Below are 27548 nucleotides of genomic sequence, written 5' to 3' on the forward strand. Positions count from 1 at the left end.
CCTCACTTGACTTGATAGCATTCCAAATATCCATCTATAAAGTAAAGAGTGAAATATTTATCTTTGCTAACTCGGAGTCATCATGCAGATAAAGGAGGAAAAGCTGATGTGAGCTTCCCTAGGGTAATATCTAAAATAGTGCAGATATTAATGCTAATTCTCCTTGCCCGTTGAATGGGTGAATGGCTCCTTAGATTTGCCTTGAAAGGAAGAAGTTCTTTCTCCAAAGGCTAAAACTCTCCAAGAAAGTGACTCATTCTAAGGTTTTACATCTGGGATGAAACCTGCTGTCTACTATAACAGAGAAAACAAACACTGAAACCAAACATATTTTACCAGCACAGGGAGAAATTTGAACTTTCCTCTATTAGCTTTCAAGTTCACTAATTTTTAAGACACACACACACACACACACACACACACACACACACACACACACACACACACAGGCATGCTGGAATGTTTCCCAGAACATTCTCGTAATGCTCATATCAACAGCTACCACCCCATATTATTTTTCATCTTGAAAGTTCTGCATTGAACATTGCTTCTTTAAGCCTAACTTTTCTCTCTTCTGCCACCTTCTACAAATGACACTATCATCTTCATTCTTAATCAACTTTCATTAACACCACCAGTCTCCTATGTTCCAGTGGTTGTTTTAGCTTTTGTCTTTATTATTCCCATATCATATGAAACAAAGATCCACAAAATTGATCGGCATTTTTTGCTGTGCAAATATGGATAATATGAAGAGTTGTTATTTTAAAGAATGGAAAAAGAAACGAAAACCTGACACATTAGAATTTGGTACTGATTCAATTGCCTCAACAACATAACCTGATTAGAATATTAGCGATGAACACTGTTTGGTTGATGTGTCTCAGGGAACCTAACTTGATGATTGGTTGCCTAAATTGCTAGGAAGTATTAAACCAACCAACTAGATGGTACTTGATATTGCCATACAGAATCTGGTTTGTATCCAACGGTCAAAAAGGGAGAAACTTACAAAAGGGGAACAGTGGTATGATTTACTCTGGCTGTTCTCTGGGTAGCATGATGTCATGACTTCTGCACAGCCTAAGGTACATAGAAACATTTATTTTTCTAAATTTAGAAAATCTATGTTGGTTTGGTATGAAACATGATGTCACTGCCCTCCTTGAAGCATATTGAAAGTTTCCAACCATGTCTGAGCCCGCCAGAAAAACTGACCAGTCAGTTATTTGTCTTTTGACACTTACACACATTTCTGTAATATATATGCTTTACCACAAGCATAAGTGTAATTAAATAGAAGGTGATATTTGTTTGAGAACAACTGAAATTTATTTTCACATGAGTGGAGGAAATGTTAAATCTAGGTAAGGCAAGACGAGCCTTACAACCCAGGCGATTGTTACTGGAGAAAAGCTGTGAATGCATTTGACATATTATATTTTCCTTAGAATACTAAAAACATGCTATTATGCTATTGACTAATGTAGCGCTTATAAATTACATCATTGAGGAAGTTGCTTAGAAATCTGCTCTTGTTTTCTTTGCTGCCATTTATTTATTTCTTATTTCCTGGGTCACACAGAGACCAAAGGAACAGCTTCGTGGTTACTAGAAAACCTGCTGGAAAGTGCTACATAGAAACTCCTTAGAATGGCTCCAATGGTAAAGCCAGTTCCCAGCAGATAGAGGCAGATATTAGGATTGGTTGTCGTTCATAAGGTCTGGTACACATAGCAAGTGATTGGTAGTTAGTTTTGGAATTATTCAATGAGTCGGCATATTTAAACTATGACCCTATGAAGAATGTACATTTCTATTTTATTTATTCTTCTCTCATGTATTACATTCCAAATGCTATTTCCCCTTCCTCTTCACCTCCTGACCCCATACAGATCCATACTTCCTCCCTTCCTTTTCAGAAAAGATCAGATCTTCAATGAATACCAACCAAATGTGACATATCAACTTGTATTAACAATTGTCTCCAACCCTCTATTAAAGCTGGACAAGGAAAACCAGTAACAGGGAAAGGTAAGGGTCCCCAACGAGGACATATGACAACTGTACAGAGACAAAGCAGGAAGAGAAGAAGGAAGATTATGTGTAGACCACTATACATACACATGTGTGTGAATGAATGTGCAGCTTGTGTTACCACGAGAAACCCTTCAGATGAGGCCATAGGAATAGAAAGAGGCAGAAATAGGGCTGGAGGAATAGTTCAGTGGGTACAGTACCCGTCATGCCAATGAGAGGCTGGAGTCCAGATTCCCAGAACTGATTGAATGCTGTGTATGATGGTTGATCACCTGTATTACATCCTTGGAAAGCAGAGATAGTGGATCCTAGAAGAAGCTGGCTAACTCTGGACTTGACTATGTGGAACTTCCTCAAAAGAATGAGGTAAGTGAACAATTAAGGAAGATTCACATTAGCAACATCAGAGTGTTATATGTGCATGCGTGCACACACACACACACACACACACACACACACACACACACACACCTTTTATTTGCCTGATGTAATTCTTGTATTGGAGGTTTATATTGAATAAGCTTCTTTATTCTGTATCCTTCTAAAATCTGGCCAGCCTTTAAACTCAGCTGCTCTGACTAAAATTCCTCTCAAAGCTCATTGATTCAATCTGGCTTTTCTTAGCTTCTCACTGAATTGCTCTGCCTGGCTGAAAACTAACCTGTGACAATTTGTTCTAATATTCTGCCTCCTCCTTATTCTCTGGCTACAACTGCCTCTGCTGCCCTGCACTGAACTGCAGGAAGTCATTAACAGTTTCAACTCCCCTGCACAGCACTCACTGCACTGACTCCCATCTGACTCAACTTCTGACATATGAACTCTCTCATTCTTCCTGCTCTTTTATTAAATACCTTTTCTGAGAGTTGGGCATATGATATCTCTGACTTTCTCTGTCAAATATTTACCTATTTGTTACTTTGTCTTCTCTTCAATAGATGTCATTGTTTGGGATTAAAGATGTGTACCAAGGGTATGTCTGCATTCTATCCAGATCACAGAGACCTAGAAGGTCTTTAAGTATGATCTTAGGAGACCTGTTGTTGGATTAAAATTCTTACACACACACACACACACACACACACACACACACACACACACACACACCATGTCTACATGCTCGACATATGAAAAGAACAACAAAAAAAAAAGAAAACAATGGGGAAATAGACATTTGTATCTCACAATGCAAGCAGGAGGCAGCCAGTTTTCTACACCACCATTTTCACCTAATAGGTTTTATATTACCGAAATTGTCCATAAATGCTTTCATAATTTTAGCTCTTCTCCTTCAGGTTTGGTAAACTAAATCCACTGCCATAAAGTCACACTCTACTCTGTGTTCTCAGTATCACAAGTAGTTGGAAGCTTAAAAACTACGTTTAATATACTGCCCTGCAAATGATGATTAAATTGGCCTGTTAGAGACACTTTCCAGAAATTCCACATGTAAGGAAGGAATGGGCTATTACAGTTGCATCTCTGTCAGGACAGAGAATTGTGTATTGTAATCATTGTTGGGTACAATAGTAGACAGAGATCATTCCAATTTGGCAGCCCGGAGGATGTTGACAGAAACTTCAGTGGTTATAATTTTACTTCAATGGCAAAGGCCCTGGCTGAAATGATGGAGAGTAACTTTCTAACTTGCAGGCAAAGGCCCTTAAAAAAACATCATCATCATCACCATCATCATCATCATTACTACTACTATTATTATTATGAAAGTGTGTGCCTGTTTGTCTGTCTATATGTGCACCATATATATTGGGGTAACTACAGAAACCAGAAAAGAGTTTGTGCTCCATGGACATGCTGTTATTCGTAATTGCAAACCATTCTTTGTAGATGCTGGAAACCATATCTGAGTCTTCTACAAGAGAAGCTAATTCTGATGACCACAAAGCCATCTCTCTAACTTCAAGTTAGCTTAGCAGTTTTTTCTTCAGCAGCCCTCCTGCCACTGTTCTAACTCAATAGCTAGATAAAGTACCTTCCCTTTACGCATCCAGAATGGTGGTCCATACAGACAGTGAACTATCAGAACAAGCAGAGCTTTGTTCTATGTGTAAAATAATATATTCAAAAGTATTCTGAGTGTGAGTGGGATTTTTATCTCTATAGAAAAGCACTCTCTTTACATTTAAAATGAAAATTCACCTTTCTTCCCAGTTACCAAAGTTCTACATTGAACTACTAAAGGATAAATGCTGCTTTTCTCCAACAATTCCCTTTCTAGGTTTCTTATTTCTGATTTAAACACCCTGCTCTCCTTGTCACTGGTGATGGCTACTCTTGGTTGTCAACCTGACTACATCTGGACTCAGGTAAACCCAAGCATCTTGGTAGGCCTGGGAGGGATTTTCTTGGTAAGATCATTTGATGTTGGAAGAAACAGCCTTACTCTGGCCTACACTCTGTGGTGGAAGCCTACCTAGAAGGACGTATGAAAAGGAAGCATCTGCCTTTGCTTGCTTGTCCTCACTGTCTTTGGCAAGTTCATCTACTGTTTTGCTAAGGTAGTCCTTCCCTCTCTACAATCTACTTCTTTAGGACTCCAACTGGAGACCGTCTGAGATATTCAGCCTTATGGACTGAATAATCATTAAATTCTTGACTATTCCTCAAGAGATATAAATGTTAGATTAGCCAGACTACAGCATATGAGGCACACTACTAAATCCCCTTTTTGTTTATTCAGTCTATCATTTCTTTTTCTCTAGGCAACACTGATTACTACCCCATCTCAAGGACTATGTAAGCATTGCTTCTTCTGCTGTTAGTCAAACTCTATTTTCTCTCATTCTACCATGTGTGGACTATTTTATCTCCACTGATTTTCATATGCCTTTATGTCAAGATATTCTATTAACTTTTAACCTGAAAATATATATACTTCATTAACCTACATAGCACCCCAACCCTTCCATCTTCTTCAGTCACTGCCAAATTGCAATAAAAAATAATTTCATGCCCTTACCCTAATTTTTCCAAATCTTAGTTCTTATTTGGTCTTCAATCTGCCAAGTATTCATGAAGCCTCAGATGGCAAGCATCCATATTTAAACCACATACTACTGACAGTAGAAGCTTACAATATATTGGCAATAATTCTTGGGCTAACTTCAGTTTTATTTTATTATGCATGCTATGGATTGAAAACAGTGCCTACCTACCACTACACTATGGATTTCAGTCTTTACCTTGTTCTTATTATTATAAAATAAGGTCTCACTAATGTTTCCCAGACTGGAATTGAATTCATTCTGTAGCCCTGGTTGATCGTGCTTTTTTTTCCCCTCAGACCTCAAATTGCTGGGATTATGGATAAAGCCAACAAGCCTAGCTGAATCCTGTATTCTGTGATCCTTTATGTCCAAGCATTTCTATAGCCTCCTTACAAATATTGACTCTTCTAGATTAGTCAGTGATGAATCCTCATTGCACTCCTGTCTCTTCTTCCATCAAAATGCCCATGTCCATTGCCTTATATACAGTAAAAGGCAACAGTAGTATAATAAACTGACATGAAACAATTTGCTAGAATAATAATAATTTTACTTTGGGCTTTTGCATATTTTATACACTTGAAAGATATTGATAAAATATAACATTTAGATGGTTTAATGCATTCAAACCTATCACATACCAACGTAACACATTTATGGCTCAGGTCTTCATTTCTCGGAAAGCTCCTATCCTAAAGGACTGGTTGCTAGTTCCCGGTGCAACTGAGAGGTAGTAGCATCTTTGGGAGGTGATCCTTAATAGAACAAATTTGTGCCCTTAGAATTGTATCCTTATAAAGATCTTGTCCCTTCATTCTCTCTTGATACATGGTGTACAGTTTTTTTTTTTTCTGCATACACTCCACCATGATGTTTGGTTTCACTACAGTTCCAAAAAAGTCATAGCCAGTAGAGCACAGAAGTAAACCAGGTGGCAAAAATAAATCTTTCCATTTGTTGTTTTCCTTAGTTATTTGTCATGATAATGAAATAATGGTTTACAAATTAGCATTTATTAACAGCACTAATAAAAGCAATTCGCATAAAACTAGCTCATTAACTGAAATGTTTTCACAAAGTATGCACTCTTGATGTGGCAAGAAAAAGTAAAGTGAAACAAAAAATGGGTCATGAAAGATGTTTACATGGTCACATGATCTGAGCCACTTTGGGAATAAACATAAATGTTTCAGTTTCTTGAATGTCAGACTGTCTTCTTACTCAGAGTAATGAGGTCAAGTTGATGCTGTGGGTCCAGTGTCTACTTCATGACTAAATTCCTTACAACCAATGCTGAAAAGTCAACTTATATTAAGATTTTGACTGCTTTTATTCAGCTACATATGAAAAATTTATAGTGACAAAATGTTTATTTCTGTTTTCATATTTTATTTATATCTTCACTATGTCAGTGCTCTTATTTTAGTGATAAATTGCCTTAAGTATATATGAAAGAAATGCATTTACAATTTAAAACTGAATATTTGATTTTTTACTTATAAGATTTAGGAATTTGAACAGAATTCCATGCATTCTTTTCAGAACACATGAAGAAGTACAATGTCTAGGTTGTTAAAAATCAAATGTGTTACCAATTAACACTAGTATTTGATCAGACAGAGAGTTGCAATCATTTGGGACACATATTTTAAGTGTCTTCCTGTTTTAAAAATATACTAGGGGAGGGATGTAAATAATGAATCTCAGCTATAGTCCCAGTATTTGGTGGATACAGGAGGATCATGTGTTCAAGTTCATGCACACCAGACACTCAGAGGCCAGCGTGTGCTACTCTAGAGCCTTTCTCAACAAACAATAAATACAATGTTAGAACAAAGCTGTGTGATGATACAGAAAACAAGTGGTTGACCGTTTTGCATAAAGGTTCCAATATATCCCAACCCCATCTTCCTCTCTGTCCACTACTCTCAGTTCCCCTCACACCTCTCTTAGTTTTCTGGTCTTTAAGACCGTCATCCTGCTTGCATTGTCTACAAGCTCTCTGATGTCTTAATTAAGTACTATCATCCACACAAGGACAGTTTACCTTAACAACTTAGCAAGATACAAGATGGCTAAATGTGTCATATCTCTGAAACCATTTCACAGATGATTATTACATCCTGAATTTGTACTGTGTCTACAGAACATGGAGAGCTCTTTTGTGGAGGTGAACTTACTATTAATAATGTGATTATTTTTAGACACATGCAGAGATTTACAGAAAGTAAGTCATGGTTAGCACTTTACAATACTGGTGACAACTGGCAAAGGAGATACCAATCAAATCTTCACTAAGTTTAGTTGCATAACCATGAGTTTTCAATTGTCAAATATGTGTCACTCTGAGATACATTTTCTAGACATATAGTTCCGAAGGACATGGAACTCATCACTATCTTAATTGGGATTCTCTAGAATCTGTAGAAGTAACCATTCAGGTATTTAATTTCATTAATTTTGTAATTAAAAAATAGAAAGAGAAGTAGAACTACAGTTCAGAGGTAAAACCCTCCTGGTTCAGCACCTGATAATAGAGACACCAACAGAACACTCGGAGGCAGAAACAACTTGATCATCAGGATGGTATTTGTAGGGGAAGAACTCTTTAAAAAGTACATCGAAATTGCCAGCAGAGCATCACGGAAACTAGTAGGCTAAAAGATTTGAACTTAAATCTAACATATAAATTATGTGTCTCTATAGAAACTGGATCCTACAGAAAGGACTCTGAAGAAAGGACTGGTTCTTGACCATCTGATGCAAGGGACTTAGTACATACTATCTGAAGCATATTTTTTATTAAAACATCTTAATAGTGCAAATTAGTGATATTTAATTATTATCTCTATTCATGCATATAAGTAAAATGAATAAGAATAATTTTTCTCAGTTTGCACAATGATACAGACAAATATAAACTCTGACATCAAAGGAATAAATTATAGGTAGATTGGATATATTGTAATAAAATAATAATCACTATATTGTGAACATTGATGAAAATAACAAATAAAACAGCTAAGCAACATACCCCAACTTCTCTTCCATCACCAAATGAAAAAGTTATTAAAGAAAGTCAAAATGATATTTATAGAATAAGTAAACAAGTTGATGTCATTTGTCATTAATACAATTTCAAGATTTTTGTAGTACAATTTCAAGATTTTTGTAGTCATTTTAGTGTGCAACAATGAAAAGTAATAAGAATTACAGTCAAACTCTCACTTGATGACATAGGTTACTTAATGAAAACAATTTATAACAGGAAACCCTTGAAATTAATCTTCAAACAGGCCCTTAGCCAATCTGTTAATTATGTAAATTAAAGAAAGGTATACATGGTACCAGAATTTACTTTTCTTAATCCAAGGCTTACCATTAACTGAAGTAAATCTCTTTGTTTGAATGAAATAGTTTATTCCAATGGACAGTGACATAATTATTATGTCTTATGCTCCAAGAATAGAATACTTTATTATGCAGAAATAACTTAAATTTTCCAGGGTGGCCCAACCTTTTTTTTCTAAAAATAAGTATGTGGAAAAATAAATGTGTGGAAAGCTGGGAATAGGAAACATGTAAAGTGGCTTCCCCCAGGGAGAAGCACATGACTTAGTTGTGCAGTGCCAAAGCATCAGACCTGAAAAACATACATATAGGTAACAATAAATGGCTTGATTAAATTTAGGGGAAACACACACACACACACACACACACACACACACACACACACACATATATATATATATATCATTGAAAATGGGTCATAATTTGAAGGAGAGTAGGGAGGGGTATATGGTTTAGAGGGAGAAAAAGGAGGGAATAAATGTAACTAAATTTTAATCTCAGAAATTAAATGTAAAAATATGTGGATTCCTAGATGGTGTATAAAAAATTTTAAATGTTATCATTTTTTCGATTAAATTATCTCTGGTTATATTTTTATTTTTAATTTAGAAGATGCATTTTTAACATTTTGAGTACAGTAATAGCTAAAAAGTTTTCAAATCTAATAAAATGTTATCAACAACTGTCAAAATTTCCAACTTCTCTTAAAGTTCAAAATACGTTTAAATAATGCATCAGTAGACTCATGTATTTTCATACCTATAGCTTCAGATGGCATGACTTATTTAATCATTGAGTTACACAATAATTTTCACTTTCCATGGAGAAGAAATTCAAAATAAAATCATCCTAATTTGTTTCTGTGGATTATTCTAATGAATTTAAATACTAGATAAGTTTCTGCTACTGAGAAAATAACATCAGAAAGAAGCATTCACTATCTATTGTTTGATTTTTGCTTAAATTTTCTAACTCCATTTATTTAGTTTGTGATATGTGTGTATGTGCATGTGCTGCATATGTGCGTGCACATCTGTATCATGGCTAATCCAAAGGATTACTTAACTCTTTCCACTGTATGGTTCTTGAGAATAAAACTATGGTTATTAGACTTGGTGGCTAATGTCATACTGCTAAGCCTGAGGTTCTCAATCTTCTTAAGACTGTAACTCTTTAATACGTTTTCTCATGTTATGGTGGCCTCCAGCCATAAAATTATTTTTGTTGCCACTTCATAACTGTAATTTTGCTACTGTTACAAATAGTAATATAAATATCTGTGTTCTCCAAAAGTGTGTGGGAGTCATAACCACAGGTTGCAAGCTACTGTGCTAAGAAAGCCATGTTATACTGGCCCCTATATTGTTTTTCTGACTCTCATGCGGTACCATCTTGTTTTGAAGGTGTCCCTTCTTGTTCCTGTTGTGGATGTGTGGGTTGGCAACTGAGAGGTTTGGGGGAATTATTGCACAATTATGGTCACAGGTTGAAAATAAAACTGTTTGTTTTGAATATTTTCACATTAAAATTATTCATCTATCTGTAACAAAGTAGACCTAAATTCAAGACTATCTTTATTCTTGATGTTATTTTGTTTTTGAAGTTTTTTCATGTGACACCATGTACTACTAAAGTTATTTAATCATGTTTTATCTCAAGGATGTTGGAGGAATCATGAGGAAATATGAGACATAGATATATTGCTACAGATAAGCAGGTATTTTCAATGTTGAAAAATTATTTCAAAACCTTTATGAAAATTTTCAATTAATACATGATATTGAAAATGGGTGACTGAAATCAATTTAAATTCTTCTGTTCAATTTTAAGCTTGAAACTTAAATATGCATTGACTATAAAAGCTTATTTTGGCTTGGAAATTGGTGAACGTTATTGAAATGTAAAAATCATGCTTTGTTCAGTTAGTTGTCTTTGGCTTCAAAGCAATAGTTTGCACAAGCATTTGGAAGGGTTCTTTTTTTTTTTAAATCTGAGGTCAGTCTTCAATTTAACAAACTAAATTTAATGCACAAACCAGTATTTAACAGTTAATGTCTAAATATACTGGAGAGTTCTCAGTCACCTAACACTAAATATTAACTTTTGGAACGATTTTCTTACACATAATTTAGAGCTAGAAAAATAAAAACAGTTTTATATTTAAGATCATTCAATCAATGTCCAGGAAACCTTTGCTTGAGAAAAAATAGATTTTTAGAATTATTTAATGCTGCATTTTATATTTAATTGAAAAAATTCCATATTATTGACAAATATATAAAATCCAAATAATAGATTTTGATCATTTAATTCTTTAGTTGAGACTTTAACTCTTTTAACTAAAAATATTAGAATCTAAAAGCCATATCTAGAAGGAAAGAGTAGCCCACACTACCTTTGTACTTCTATACTTAGCATAAACTTGAAAATTATTACTTTTAGTATAGATCCATGGAGGGCCAACAATGTTCTCAGAAGATAGGCACACACCGAAGAAATTAAACATGGACATAACACATACACCGGATTTGAAACAATTTGAAAGTTAAACTGATGTGAGACATTAGAGAAAGGTAAGTTGTGAGCTTTTGTTATTGAGTATATTGTAAGCATTGGCTTTATGGTCCATACAATTGCTATAGAATGTCCTTATCCCACTCTGTGATTAAAATCAGAATTTAGAGGTGCCCCATGGAACACTTGGAAGTTCCTAGGTAATTGCTATAATTTGTGTGTTTAGGAGGAGATGTTATATAGCATCCTAATCAGTGAGACTCACTTCATGGTCGGCAGGTTTGAGAACCCATTGGAGGGTGTGTGTGTGTGTGTGTGTGTGTGTGTGTGTGTGTGTGTGTGTGTTTACATATGTTTTTGTGTGTTTACTATGTGTTGGTGTGTTTACATTTGTATGTGTCTGTGTGTGTTTGTGTGTGTGTGTTTACATATGTGTTTGTGTGTTTACATTTGTGTGTGTCTGTGTGTGTGTCTGTGTGTATGTTTGTGTGTTTTGTGTGTATGTGTGTTTATGTATGTGTTTGTGTGTTTACATATGTGTGTATTTACATATGTGTTTGTGTGTTTACATTTGTGTGTGTCTGTGTTTGTGTATTTTCTGTGTGTGTATTTTGTGTGTGTGTAGTGTGTGTGTGTGTGTGTGTGTGTGTGTGTGTGTGTGTGTGTGTAAACACAACATCAGTTTGGTATTTATATTTTCAGACCTGACTATTTGGTATTGGTTGGCCAGTTTAAGTGGGAACTCTTTGTACTCTGAATCTAGGGTCTTTGTTAGATGGCACATCTCATTTACATACCCAGGCAGTAAATTTGTTTCTTTTGACATGTAATTCTCTCTTTATAAATAAACTTCTTTACTTAATGGGTTGTCAATTTAAGAAATTGTCATTACCATTTCCGACATTATATTTACTTTCAAAAAATACCTTGAAATTTAACTGATAGATGTTAAATAAGCATTTAATAATCTATAGTATTTCAAGCCATTTGAAAGCTCTCAATTAATGAAGCAGAAAAGTAAAAGCTATTCACAGCTCTGGGTTAACAGAACAGTTCAGAATGATGCTGCACTACAGAAGGCCATCTCTGGAGGAATGACATAGCCACAATAACGGTTAGAATTCTCTGTCTGTACTTTTCTTCTCCTCTACCTGTACTTCAAATCTCATGGAATGACCCAAAATGGCAGAGGCTGAAACTTGGCTTCATAAAAAGCAGATTTGAAAGTAGCTTTTACAGCCTATTTATTAAAAGTAATAGCCCCAGTGCATGTTGGATGATCTACTTAGAAACTAACACACAGATCAGCTTCTATGTCCTGGAAGCAAATGTCTTCTGTTAATTTGACATGACATGAATTGTACTGGCAGTTAATTCAGCAATGGAGCATCCATCTTTTAAAGATTACGCCACATTGGCACCTTCATAGTTACTTGGATAAGCTCCTGTAAATGTCCTTGGCTCAAAAATATTTTACAATAAACTTCCAAGCCAGTGCAGGCAGAATCTTGGCTTTTGTGAGGTCAGCCTCTGCCCACTTCAGGCTGTGTGTTATAATAAGCAAACATACTATATTAGTAATTTAACCTATTTTTCTGTCGACCAAACCCAAGTTTCTAATTCAACTTTTATAAGTGTTAATTTATATAAACATTTTTACAATAAAAATAACAAGAGAATAAACCATATTAAAATTTCTTCACTTATAAACATTAATATTAAATGGCTTTGCTTTGGGTAATTCTTCTCCTGTAAGTTCTGAGGGGAAAGTTTCTCTCTTCCATGAATGTATGTTACTCGATTTTAAATATGCTTAGTATATTTTGTGAGGTTATTTTTTTAGTCAAGATAGCTATAATTTTTAGTTTGATCATTTCTTTATATTTTTTACTTATACACTTGATTTTCATTCGTTTTTATGACACACATGGCCATTTTGAAGCTGCTATTGAATTTTATTTAATTTGATTTTTTGTTGTTGCTTAGTTTTGAGGCAGTTGCTGTTGTTGCTGTTGTTATTGTTGCTTAGACAAAGTCATTCTTTGTAGCCCATGTTGGCCTTGAACTCATTTATGTGGCTGAAGGTAGCTTTAAAATTGGCCAAGCTTCTTCAGCATCACACTTGATGGAATTACAGGTTTGTTTAACTACATATCTAAATGTTACATTTACATCAACTCATGTTTAGTGTGTGTGTGTGCATATGTATGCATATGTATATATAACACATTCATGTCTCTATAAATATATATATATATATGTACAATATTCAATCAAATTCAAAACTGTATGACACAGTTAAACATTACCTAAATAAGAGTGAAATACCTAATATTATTGTTTTGTATCAAAATTACTATAGACAGATAAATAAAACTGGGCTTTCACATAAAGTATTTCCGAATGCTACAGGTGAGCTTAAACCCAGAGCCCATGGTGTTGAAGAAAAGTTATCCATTATCAATTGTCTTTATTAGAACTCATTGCATTCACAACTGGTTATGACTAATGATCATCATTTGCATCTGCTAGGATGCATGCTGTCATTAGAGCAATTTTCGTTGACATGTTTCTAGGTGACATTTTTATGTCACTGTAAAATGCATAGTTTCTACTATTACAGAGTTACCAACACTTCCCAAATTATATTTTCTGGACCCTACATAAATGGGATCTAATACCTACCCATAATTGAAGATATGTTAGCATATGCTTCCATTTATAAATATTATTTCTATTCTGCAAAATATCAGCCAGGAAGATTTTAAATCTTTCTTATCAAGCCTCAATTTGTACCCACATCTCAGTAAGAACTCTTATTTTTTGTCATTTTTCATTTGAAAAAGTGAGTCCTTGTTTTAACATGGCTTAAACCTTCTCAGATATACTCCTTCCTAGTGGTGTAGTTTCTAAGATTTGATTTTTATAGCTCTTCTAAATTATTCACTTCATGTTTTTACCCAGAGTTCCATTAGTTTGTTTTATTCTCTTCAGTGTATTCTCTTCCTTAGAAATTCTACTTTGGATTAGAATTGGAGATCAATTCATGTCCTTGCCCATGGTAATCAATACTCAAACACAGAGTAATATGCCCAGCCCCATTGTTTTTCTACTTCTGACTAGTTGTAGAAAGTGTAGTTTTACTGTTTGTCTTTCTTTCCAAACATTGGGAAACTGGAACACATGCATGAATTCTACAGAGTTCTTCTCAGCATTCCTTTTAGGATATTGATAGATTTAGATCAATTAAACAGTGCTTAGAGAAGTGGTGCTATAGTGTGCACTTAGTGTCATTGTTTTAGTTAGGCTTCAGGGAACATGGCTCATTGACCTCCCTATTTCTGTGGTTATCATGTCTTTGTGGCCTTCCATTAGCATTTATGTGTCTAGTGGTGATGGAACATAGGATTTTGTTTCTGGAGCTATATGCTCCCTTATGAACTCCCCAGATCACTATTGCTCCTCCGCATCTGTGTGATTATTGTTGCCATGAGACCAAAGCATGACAGATAAATAGGACACACCAGCTTGAATTATTGTTGAAGTTTAAATTACTTCCATTTAATGGTTAGACAATGCTGAGTAACTGTTTCCTACTTAGCCATATATAGGTTATTTCATAAGTACCCAGAGTTGTCTTTTGAAGAACTATTTTATTTTTATTAAATAATCAAACCACTTCTTTCCGTAACCAACAAGCTAGGTTCTAAGAGTCTGCAGCTTCACCTGTCATGACTAAGGAAGAACCTACAGTTCTAAGAGAAAAGATTTTCAATGTCTATTTCCCAGGATAAGTACCATACTCTTTCCCAGAGTGACCTTAATCGATGTGGTCAGTGTGTATAAGGAGATGTCAGCCCCGTGTTTGAGTTCAGATGTCCCAAGACTTGGAACTTTGCTTCCCGGTTTTTTGGATTAAGGCCTTGCTTGCTATCATAACAATGTTTATCTTCTCTATTTCCCTTATTTTCTTTTACTTCCCATTAGTGAAATGTAACAATGAGAAAAAGAAACTAAGGTGTTCTCAAGTGGATAATATAATTCCTACTGCACGTGAACCTTCTTCTCTCCTTGTTCTTTGACTATGTGACAGTGCGCTACAAATGTGTGGCACAAATATGATTTAATAGTCCTCAGGCGATGTTTCTATTCCTGCAATTCTGCCTCCCAGTGAAACTCCACCTCACGGCCTAAAATCAGGGAAATAAATCAGTCAGATGCAGTTTTTAAATAAGTGCTCTAAAACCCCTTTTCTAGGATAACTAATGTTTATGAAATCTGAGGTTTACAATTTGCTCAGTGTTAAAAATATAGTTTTAAAGTTAGGTAAAGTAAATGAGCGTTTCCCAACTAGTATCTCCTCATCTTTTTTAGATTAGTAGGGGGTGTTTTTGGCTCTACACTATTTGTTTTAAATTAAAAATTATTTCAGAAGTCATGCTGAAATCTTGCTCCTTGTATGTACACGTATCCACATCGCCATATCTCTTTTTGTTTTGTATTTAGAAAAGTTGTCTCTTCTTGGATTGGCATAATTTAGCACTGTATTGTTTGTAGTTCAAATAACAGAATTAAGTTTTTCATAGTACAGAGGCTCACTTCTGGAGATCAGCCTTCTGGCTGTCTCAGTTTCCAGGGGAAACCTCTATGGACATGCACTTTCATCTTGTGAACTCAAGGTGCAGAAGAAAAGCAGAGGTTCTCTGGGACTTAATTGGAGCCCTTTCCTCATTAAGAGTTGAGCACTAGTCTATTTATATAAACCCCTAATACCATCACATTGAGTTCTAGGTGGCAATATGTGAATTTATGGTACCAGGATATTGTCATAACTAGAAGGAAAAACTAAAATCTTAAATAAGAACCTCTTCCATGAACCACAAACTCAAGAGCATTAGTGTTCTAAAAGGAGATGCATAAAAAGAGGGAGCAGCCTCCTTACCCCAGCCACGGATATCAGAAGACTGCATTTGTGAAACATCTTGCCAAGTCTGTATTTTATGTATCGATGATAATTGTATGGAGCTTACAAAACTGCTCTGAGAAAAAGCACAGACTCACGAAGCTAGACAAAGGAGGGAGCAAGAAGGAAAAAGAAAGGACAGGATGCCCAGAGAGAAAAGAAACAAATTTCATTCACAGATATCCCCTTTAATGTATAAGCAAGCATAGGACCAGTTTTATGAGATGGTAAAATCCCTAAATGGTATTCCAAAGTAATGAAAAGAACAACATTTACATCTGACTCAGGCGAGGACTGCACCTTAGATTTCTTTTAGAAAAGCACATTCTGGGATCTCATTGTCCTCCAACAACATGCCAGAACCTCTGCACCCAGAACCAACATATAAAAACACACTTTAAAGAAAAAAACATTTCCTGTATCCATTCTTCTGTTGAGGGACATGTGGATTATTTCCGGCTTCTGACAATTTTAAACAGGGCTGCTATGAACATAGTGGAGCATGTGTTCTTGTTATATATTCTAGCATCTTTTTGGGTATATGCCCAGGATTGGTATAATTGGGTCCTCAGGTAGAAATATTTTCAATTTTCTCAGACACCTACAGACTTATTTCCAAAGTAGTTTTCCTAGCTTACAGTCCCACCAGCAATGGAGGAGTGTTCCTCTTTCTCCACATCCTCATCAACATCTGCTATGACCTGCATTTTTTGATCTTAGCCATTCTGATTGGTATGAAGTGGAATCTCAGGGTCATTTTGATTTGCATTTCACTGATGACTAAAGATGTTGAACATTTCTTTAAGTGCATCTCAGTCATTCGAGATTCCTCATTTGAGAATTCTCCATTTAGCTCTGGACTTTTTAATAGGGTTATGTGATTCTCTTGAGAATCAAACTCCTCAAGTTCTTTATTTTGGGTATGGCACATAAACACAACGGAGTACTATCCAGCTATTGAAAACAACAACTCATAGGTAGCAATGAATATCCTAGTAAGGGCACCAGTGGAAGGGGAAGCCCTTGGTCCTGCCAAGACTGAACCCCCAGTGAACGTGATTGTTGGGGGGAGGGCGGCAATGGGGGGAGGATGGGGAGGGGAAGCCCATATAGAAGGGGAAGGAAGGGGTTATGGGGATGTTGGCCCGGAAACAGGGAAGGGGAATAACAATCGAAATGTAAATAAGAAATACTCAAGTTAATAAAGATAAAAAAAAGGGTGATGTATAGGGGGAATACCTGTATGGGGGAGGGGGAGGGAAGGGAATGGGATTTATGGACAGGAGACCTTGAAGGGGAATAATGTTTGAAATGTAAGTAAAGAAATATATCTAATAAAAAAGTAAAATATATATAAAAAAGAAAATTAAAAAAACCAACAACTTCATGAAATTTGCTGGCAAATGGATGGAACTAGAAAATATCATCCTGAGTGAGGTAACACAGACACAGAAGAACACACATGGTATATACTCACTAATAAGTGGATATTAGCCCAAAAGCTCAACATGCCCACAATAAAACCCACAGACCATATGGAGCATAGAAGGAAGGAAGACCAGGGTATGGATGCTTCAGTCCTGCCTTCAGGAGGGAAAAGGATGATCACAGAAGGTGTAGGGAGAGGGGCCTGGGAGAGAGAGAGAGGAGAGGGAGGAAAGTAGGCAGTATCAAGAACTGGAGGAGAGGTGAAAGAGGTACAGAGGGTCAGGAAATCAAACAAAAATATGTAACAAGGGGGGTGAGAAACTGGGTATAGTTACGAGCAGGTCCCAGATAACAGGGAAACATAAGGCTCCCAGGACACAACAGGGAGACTTTAATTGAAACGCACAGAGAAGGGAGAGATAGAACCTGTTGAGACCACCTCCAATAGATAAGTATGGAAGAGATGGGGCCAGCTACCCATTTAGAAGTTTTTAGCCCAGAAAGGTTATTGGCCAAAGGAAGAACAGGGACAAAAAATGGAAAAGAGATGGAAGGACTGAATAGGGACTGCCTCACCTGGGGATCCATCATGTCTGTATGTTTGCATGGCCAAACCCAACACTGTTGCAGTGGTCAAGAGGTGCTTGCTGTCAGCAACCTGTTGTGGTGGTTCCTTGGGAGGTCTAGTCAGCAACTGACCAATGCAGATGTGGATGCTTGAAGCCAGCCAACAGACAGTTCGGGGATCCCAGTGGGACAGCTGGGAGAAGGACTGGAGGGATAGGGGGGATTGCAACCCCATATGAAGGACAATGTTGGCTGGATGGACCACCCACTGCTCCCAAAGAGTAGACTACCAGCCAAGGAGTGTACCTAGAGGGATCCATGGCTCCAGATACATATGTAGCAGAGGAGGGCCAGCGGACAGCAGTGGAAAAAGAGGCCCTTGATCCCAGGGAGGCTTGATGCTCCAGCCTAAGGTGATGCTGGAGGGGTAGGGTGAGAACGTGTGGGTGGGTGGGGGAGTACCCTCATACAGACAAAGTGGATGGGGGAGGGCAGATGTGGGATGTAGAAGTAATCAGGATATCATCTGAGATATAAACAAATGGAAGGATTAATTAAAAAACATAATTGCTAAAAGAAAAGCAAATGAAAACCACCAGAGGAATTCCCACCCATCAATATTTTAAAGCCACACATCTGATATGAATAGCATGAATCCATTCCTTATTAAGTTTTGCCTGTGTAACTTGCACAAAGATTTTAAGTAAAATTTTAAAATGACTAGAAATTTAAAGACTACCCCCCTCTGCCAGCAACGAGGTCCAACTGTCATAGGAAGCCGGGTAAAGAAGATGAATACCAAAACTTTATCACGAGAAAGTGAGTGTTTACATTCGTAGTCCTTATAGTCATGCATAGGCTTTGTGCTCCTAGCAACACAGTTAATGAAGGTTCTATGAAGTTTTGATAAAAATGTCTGATAGTCTTATGATATCAGTAGCATAAACAGTGAGGTGGTGGAGATTTGACTCTGGCTTAATTTTTTACAAATAGGATGACATAGAAGAAGAAAAACAAGAAAGTTTTGACTGAGGACATATTTAGTGGTTAAATTCTTACCAAGCATACATGAATTCCTAGATTTGGTCCCCAGAGAATATATGCATAGTCAGAGAAAGAAAGAAAGAAAGAAAGAAAGAAAGAAAGAAAGAAAGAAAGAAAGAAAGAAAGAAAGGGAGAAAAAAGAAAGAAAGAAAGAAAGAAAGGAAGGAAGGAAGGAAGGAAGGAAGGAAGAAAGAAAGAAAGAAAGAAAGAAAGAAAGAAAGAAAGAAAGAAAGAAAGGGAGAAAAAAGAAAGAAAGAAAGAAGGAAGGAAGGAAGGAAGGAAGGAAGGAAAAAAGAAAGAAAGAAAGGGAGAAAGGGAGGAAGAAAGGGAGAAAGAAAGAAAGAAAGAAAGAAAGAAAGAAAGAAGAAAGGAAGGAAGGAAGGAAGAAAAAAGAAAGAAAGAAAGAAAGAAAGAGAGAGAGAAAGATAGAAAGAGAGGGAAACAAAAAGGGAGAAAGATAGAGGCAATTAGAGAAAGAAAGAGGAGAAAGAAAGGAATAAAGGAAGGAAAGATGAAGGAGACAGAGAGGAAGGATCAATTTCTGCAAGATGACACCATACTTGGTAATAATTTCAAACTCGCTGTTCAGTGGCTATGGTTCAACAAAGAAGCTTTTGTAGTATTTCTGAGTCTCAGGAAGTTTCAGAGTGAGAACGTGGAATTAGAAGTTGAGTAATATTAATGACATATTACAAAAAATATCCACCACATGGTCTACCCTGCAATTGATGGCAGACATCAAATGCAACACTATCTTTGTGTGGTAAGTATCCAGTGGTTTTCACTGAGCTCCTTCTGTTTTAACATGGGATTGATACACTACAACCTCAATAACACTTCATCAAAATTTCATGATCAGTAGATCCAATTTCTTTCTTATAAAATTTTGCCCACTTTGGTGAGTAAAAAAGGAACATGGTGTTTAGTTTTTTTATTTGGCCTGATTTATTTCTAAAAGTCAGTATTTTCAGAGAATAAAGTTCACCGCCACAAGATGACACTTTAGACATCATTACTTTGAAATCGGTTAGATCTACTTTCCCTTAGAGGATATTAAACTCAATGAGAGGACTAAAAAATGTAAAATTATTTATATTTGAAAGCATTAATATGGACTCTATGACTTCGTTATTTATTATCATTATTATTTTGTAGTAGAAGGCTTCTATCTGAACCAAAACAGTAACAGTTCAGTTAGTAGTTGAACTACTAGTAGGTGTTTTAAGGCCTAGTCTAAAGTTACTAAAATGTTTAAATTCTTATATCAAAGAGTAAGCACATAGGTCTGTTTCCATTTACCTGTTTGTCATCTAGCTGTTTGTCTGTATGTCTATCTATGTATCATCTATCTACCTACTATCAACTGTTTATCATATATGTATGTATGTATGTATTTATGTATGTATGTATGTAAAACCTGTCTATCACATATCTATATCTGCTATCTTTCTTTCTTCTCTTTCTTTCTTTCTTCTTTCTTTCTTTCTTTCTTTCTTTCTTTCTTTCTTTCTTCCTTTCTTTTCTTTCTTTCCATCTATCTATCTATCTATCTATCTATCTATCTATCTATCTATCTATCTATCTCTATCTAAATACTATGTATCTAACTTCTATCCGTTTTGTATGTATCTAACTACTATCCATTTATCCACCCACCAGCCATCATCTTTATCATTCTCAACCTTCATAACCACTTATATGCTAAGGATATGACAATTATTATTTAACAATTCTTTAACTGAGTTACTGACCCCATGTAGTAATTAATCTTAAAAGACTTATCTTCACAGAAACAGAGAACTCAAATATGGTGCTTTATATACTAAAATGAGCCCAAACAATTCACTTACACTGAAATTTACAAAATGTAGTTTTAATATATGGCAGAATAAACAAGGGTATTCTGAAATGAAAGACAGGGTAAACTTTGGCATAGTTTTCTGTCACTTGAACAAATGCTCCTGTGTCTTTATACCTTGTGTGCATACAATTATATGACAGATATGTTTCTGTTTTAGGGTTATTGCAACGAGTACATATCAGGAAGCCAGCAGCAAAAGAACCAATATATTTGCAAGTATTTTGATGCATTTAAATATCCTAAGAAGAGACAGACAGACAGACAATGTAGACAGACTTCCCCAAAGATATACACTAAAGTAAAGGAACCATTAGTTAGTTACTAAACAATAATTACAGTAAATTGTGTTAATGCAATCCTAGTAGTAATGACAGAGAGTCATTGGAATGTCAATTACTCAATAACATGTCTGTCATTGTACGTGTTGAGATGGAGTAAAGGTTTTCTAAATGTTATAGGAAATTTGAGAAGCTTCTACAGATCTAACCATAAGGCAACTGTATCACATCTAAGTTACAGAATAAGCCACACTGAATTAATTTTTTGACAGAAGGAAATGAATGTAAATTTAGGTACACCTTGGGAGTTTATACATTTCACATCACTCCGCTTGATTTGTAATCTGACAACTTGTTATTCTTATGATTTCTACCCCATTACTACAGAGCACCTTGGAGTATTCCTAGGTGAGAGGGAACTCAAAACACCCACCAATTCCTCATAAGATTCACGAAGACTTATATAAAATCCCTTTCTCTTAGCTACTAGTCTGTGAAATGTGTAGTTTCTTATTTTCATTCTGTTTTAGCTTCTAATGCTTTTTGGCAGGTTGGGGGATAGAAACATGGACCATTTTTATACACAGCAAGCAGACTTCTACTGTAAAGCTCCTCATTGAGGTTCTGAAAGTAATTTTAAAATATTTTCAACTACCTGTATTTATAATTAAAATTTTGATATCATGTAGATTCGAAGATGAATGTTTACAGATATGAAGAGTAACTCTTATTTCAAACCTAATCAGTATCTCTAAAGCTACCAAAAACTCTCTCACTTCCTTTGAAAAATTCTCACAATAAAAAAACAATAACTGGATGTCAGGAGTGAACAAAACTAGATGATTTAACCCATTTATTCTTGTGACTGGCACAAAAATACATACAATAAAATTATATAATCCCATATTACTTTAATTTGCAAGATAAACTAAAGTTATTACATTTAAAGTATCTGACATTAAATTATAAAAATTATATATATATATATATATTATATAATATATATTATATATATAATAATTATATATATATAATTTTTATAATTTAATGTCAGATATATATATATATATATATCTCATAGAACATTATTGAGAACATGAATTTTCAGTTTAGCCCTTAAACAAATTAGAGATATGAAAGGTTCTATACAATTCAAAATATACCCCTATGTATTTTAGAAGGAACTTCTACTGACGGAAGCACCAGTAAATTGCATCAAAGGAACAGAATATTATCTGGCATCTGACAGATGTTTAATAATGTTCTTTGTTTCTTGTACTTAGCTTGTTAATATTGGAAGTAGAGGATTGTGACATTTTCTTGCCCAAAAAGTAATAATTTATTTATTATGTTACATTTGGTTCATCTAGTACTGAATATTTCTAAAATAAATTCCATTATCAAATGCTTGGTGAATGTTCACATGGTGGAGCATAGAGGTTAACGAAATGGGTTTACTGGCTTAATCTTGTTTTTCAGGCTGTATCTTTTTATTATCAAAGAATGGTTCTTTTACTTCTTCACTTGTAGAATTTGTGCAGTGAAAATCAGAAGAATTGATACATTAATCATCATTTGCATTTGCTGAGATATAATGTCTCAATTGTGAACAGTCATCATCATTAGTATTAATGTCATTATTAAGACATATTATCCCATAGTTAAGACAACTAATATTTTTCTAACTTTCAAAAAAGGGGCAAATTCATGACAGTTAAGAAGAACAACAGATATCACAAAATGAGATTTTGCCTCAGTTTACTGCTAAATTTCTCTATGATATTATTCAAGCTTTCTCTACTATTTGGAGGTCTTATGCAGGATGATGGCTTCACTAATCTGATTATTGTTCATATCACAGTCAAAGGATTTTGTTCACATGGCTGCTAGTCTCTTCTTTTTTGTAATAAATTCATGACTAGGGTTGATAGCAGGCCTCCTTTCTGTTTATAAATGATAGAGCCATCATTCTTTCATTAAAGCTTGAGAGAAAAAATTGATTATTAGTGTTTCTAGCCAAATCGTGTTTATGTCTGCTCACTGAATTTGTTTAGATATCAGAAAATTATGTAGTGTATGATTCTAATTAGGATAAGAGATTAAACCCTAGGAGCCATGCTTCAGCAAAAGACATGCTATAAAACATTAGAAAACATCCTTCCACTGACCCAGTGAAATTCGCTTAGTCATGAGGACTCCAAGTGAGTTTCCAGATCTTGAGACAAAACCCTGTGCCAAGAAATATCATCAGGAGACTGGGGAAGATGCCAGTCCATTTAATGATGGGTTTTTAGTACTAACTCAATCATGTAACTTAACTCTTCTTTTTTAAATCTTTATACATTCTAGATTCTTGTCTTAAAATCCCTTTGATACTGTTACCAGAATTAAATCATTTCAGGCCACTCCCCCCAGTTCTAATATTTAGTTTATTTTTTCTTTGATTTTTGTATAACTTCCATGGTAACATGCTCATGGTGACTGTGCTCTGCCAATCCACACTTCTCCCAGTGCCACAGTTTGTTGTTCTTTAATTCATATTGTTGATTGCTGTCGTTTGGTATCATCAAACAAATAACTGTAATCATCATGGAATTTAATGGCAAGTCCATAGCCTTTCATTCTACAAAATACACAGAATCTCCTTTCATGCAGGTTTATGTACACAAGAAGGGGAAAGACATCCAGTGCATGCAGGTGCCAGGGACTCTTGGTAGCAATGGGCAGAATACCAAGACAGCTGTGTACTTTGGCATGAAAGCAGAATATCAAATGATGAGCAAGGCTCAGAACAACTTCTTCAGTCCATGTGGTCTTTACTGGAGCAGCTACGGTCCATTTTCTGGTACAGTATAATTCTTGTACAGCTCTTTAAAGAATTTTTTACTATGAGGTTACCTATGAGGAATTCCAACATCCCCTCTTATTAGGAGTATAACATGAAAAGACTTTCTATTGCTTTCCTGAAGGTAATGGTATTTCTTTATTTGTTCTTTCAGGAGGTTTCCTTAGAAGATTTTATGAATATTTTACTGAGTATATTTCATTCTATATTGTTCTTGTCCCTTTGAGTGTCTTCTAGATCTCACATATAAAAGTCTCGTTGGCTGCCTTGGCAGAGGATGTTCAAATCCACACTGCTTTATTCTTTGGCCCAAATGTCCAGCATAGAATTTTTAAATTATTCCCCAACATCCCAATGGATAGCTGTAGTAACACCCTTACTATCTTTCATGAGAGGTAGTTTATGTTTGCATACAAAACAGTTTCCTACATTTTGAGTGGCATTCTTCATACAGCAGGTAGATAAAGAAAAGCATGATTCGGGTTAATTTCTGCTTGATATAGAAAAAGACCAATCCTTAAGAGTAGAGACATTCTGAGCAGATCTTGAGACAAAAGGATTGCTATCCTTTACAAATGTAGGGGTGGCTCCCCTTAAGTCTGCAAAAGCTTAGCAGATAGGGAATTCATTTAGGATGGTTCTTCCGTGGTCCATTCCTTCGACTTGAGAATTATAAAAAAATACCATTAACAGTTATAACTTGTATTTATGACTTGGTGTTTTTGATTAATTACATGACCACATATATATTGTGTCTGTCTTCCTGGACCAACATGAAAATAGAAACAAAACTGGAATTTGAGTACTTTAACACATATATTGCCTATTTTTACTTCACCTTTCATGAACTGCTATTCATTTTGTTAGATCATTTATTAGTTGGATTTTAGGTTTTGATATTTACTATTTTGAGTTCTAGCTATTAGCCTTCTGTAATTTGTAGGTAGGAATGAAATTTAGTCTAGATACTAAGGAAATCAGTATGTATGTCAATTCTTCAAAAAACTAAAAATAGAACTACCACAGGACATAGCTATACCTTTAGTAGAGGCTTCAAGGACTGTAAGTCAACATTATCACAGAGAAACTTGCACATCTATTTTAGTTGGCAATATTTATAATAGTAAAGTTATGAAAACAGAATAAAAGTCCTTATACAGATGATGTGATAAAAACAACATAATGCACATTGACAATGGAGGGGTTTTCGTTGACAAAAGAATATAATTATTATTTGAAAGAAAATGAATACAAATGAAAATAGATAATAATCAAAATTAGTCATCTCCAGAAAGATGCCAGGCTTATTACTTATTTATACAGACATGTACATATGAAATCATATATCTTTACAGAATATGAAAATGAAAGATCGAGTGTCTAGAAAAATTAATAGAAATAATGGGAAAAGGAGTCAGGTAGACTAAATATAAAGTACTAGTAATACTTAAAGAATATTTCTTTGCCAGTTTCATGACTATGTACAATGAGTATATATGAATAATTCAATAAGTTTATTTTAAAACTAAATATTTATTCTCTTAAAATGCAGACATCAGAATCTCTGAAATCAAGTTTTTTTTTTAATTTCAAAATTATCTTCTCTTTTCTCTTAAATCTTTAACTAATTCTAAGAATTGTTGTTTGGCTCATGAAAACCTAAGCTCTTTCTTTCCCTTTCATAAAAATACTCATGATCATGTTGAGAGATCAGCTGCTAACTCAAAATAAGGAAGTTATAAATCCTTATAAAATCTAGTGGGAACCAAATCATTGAACTATCTCTTTGTTGTTTCTTGGCCTCCTCTTGCTTAATTATGTCCTTTTAAAGAACACACTGAACAGGGTACTATTATATTATTGCTTTATATTTTACTGTGGCATAATTTGTATACCATAAATTTTTTAGTCTATTCTCAAGTTTGTGCTACAATCAACACCCTAATCACATAAAACATACATTGCAGTGAAAACCAACTGTGTAAACCAGAATCCAGGCAATTATAAAGGATCATCCCTTGAATGGAAGAGGGGGGAAATTATAAGAAAAGTAATGGTAGGACACAATGATAAAAATGGTTAATGGGTTATAAAAGAATAAGGTTTAAGTAGACAGAAGGGTGGGAGGATAGGAAGAGGAGGAGGTGAGAAGGTAGTTAACACTAAGGATGTTTGTCAGCTGCTTCTAAGATAAACTAGCTGATGAAGGCCCTTCCGGGGAGTTTTCTGAGTCTCCCATCTACCTAGAGAGTCATTATTCAGAGTCTTTTCAAAGATCCTAAAATAACACAAGCCATTTCTGTTGTTCTTTGTTCCCCACTAGCACCTGCTGATAAGTCCCTATGGTTTTATATAAATCATAGGTGATAGAACATGCAGAAATCAAGTTGACACTCACAAAGAAGCTTCCCACCAGCTAACTTTCACAGTGCTTGGAAATGCTGCATAGAGGATAACAGAAAAAGAAAAGCCTATGGTCCTACACAAATGTGAACTATGACAGCTGTGAAATAAAATCATCGAATGCAATAATGGAAGAAATATTACAAGGATAAATAATTTCTTTCTGATTTGATATAAGACCAATTACAAAGGAAAAAACACATACTGGGTACTGCTAATCCTACCAAGAATTCAGTGTGGGGAAAGTCACAGGCTTCATGGGTGAATATATTATTATTATTATTATTATTATTATTATTATTATTATTATTATTTTGCTAAATAGACATATCATCAAACTGATTTCTAATATGGTGGTGGCACGCTATGTTTATATTCTCTAGTAATGTAGTTGCCAGTTTATATATATATATATATATATATATATATATATATATATGTATATATATATATATGTATGTATATATATGCTCATGCAACAACAAAACACAGACTATTATATTTCTTAAAATACAGTTCTGTCAAGAGATTCATAACTGTATATAGGACATTGACTCAAATTGGATTTATAATTTGTACTTTCCTAAGGTTTATTCACCATCTTTACATGTATTTATTTACATTTGTATAACTTCTTTGGAGTGGTGCCTATGAAGTTTTTTGTTGTATTTTAATTTTAGAGTCTTTTATAAATTATTATAAGAATCCCTTACTTTTTTAACACACATATGAATGAAAATATTCTCTTTTACATGATAAATTGTTTTTTAATTTTCTTAATGATATACCACATGAGTTCATTTTTTGTAGTTTTGGAAGAAGTCTCATTGACCTAATATTTCATTTACTTCAAAACTTTTAGATCAAAAAGTAACTCAAGGAAAGATTATTTTGAAGGTAAAGTTTTAAAGTAATTGAATCTCAAGCATATATTAAATATTAAGGCTGCAGCAAAACCTTAAATATTCATTTTCAACCAACTGTTTACCATTGCTGTTCAATCTTATGAAAGCTAAATTCATAGGGAATAGAAAATGGTATATTAAAAGGTATGCTTCCTTCCAAGAAGAATCACAAAACATGAGAAACAATAAAATGCAATATTTTGAAGATGACATTTCAAAGAACTCTATGATAACACAGTGCAAATCTCTTTATCTTCTGTGACCATTTTAAAGGGTAATTTTGACTGGATACTTCCAATCTTTGCTAAAACAGATATTTGAATCATGGTTTCTCCTTTACA

At 34.8% G+C, this 27548-nt stretch overlaps 1 long non-coding RNA gene across 1 annotated transcript; it reads left to right on the top strand.

Moving 5' to 3' along the window:
- Positions 1–5: 5 nt before the first annotated feature.
- Positions 6–26445, top strand: LOC148002491 (uncharacterized). The gene is made up of 6 exons (XR_015633004.1): positions 6–123; positions 1923–2034; positions 10059–10116; positions 10842–10972; positions 23710–23899; positions 26223–26445. It is a non-coding gene; the product is annotated as an uncharacterized LOC148002491 (long non-coding RNA).
- The last annotated feature ends 1103 nt before the right edge of the window (positions 26446–27548 follow it).

This window comes from Rattus norvegicus, chromosome 11 (assembly GCF_021556685.1).
Source record: "Rattus norvegicus strain SHRSP/BbbUtx chromosome 11, alternate assembly SHRSP_T2T, whole genome shotgun sequence".
In the NCBI taxonomy this organism is placed as follows: Eukaryota; Metazoa; Chordata; class Mammalia; order Rodentia; family Muridae; genus Rattus; species Rattus norvegicus.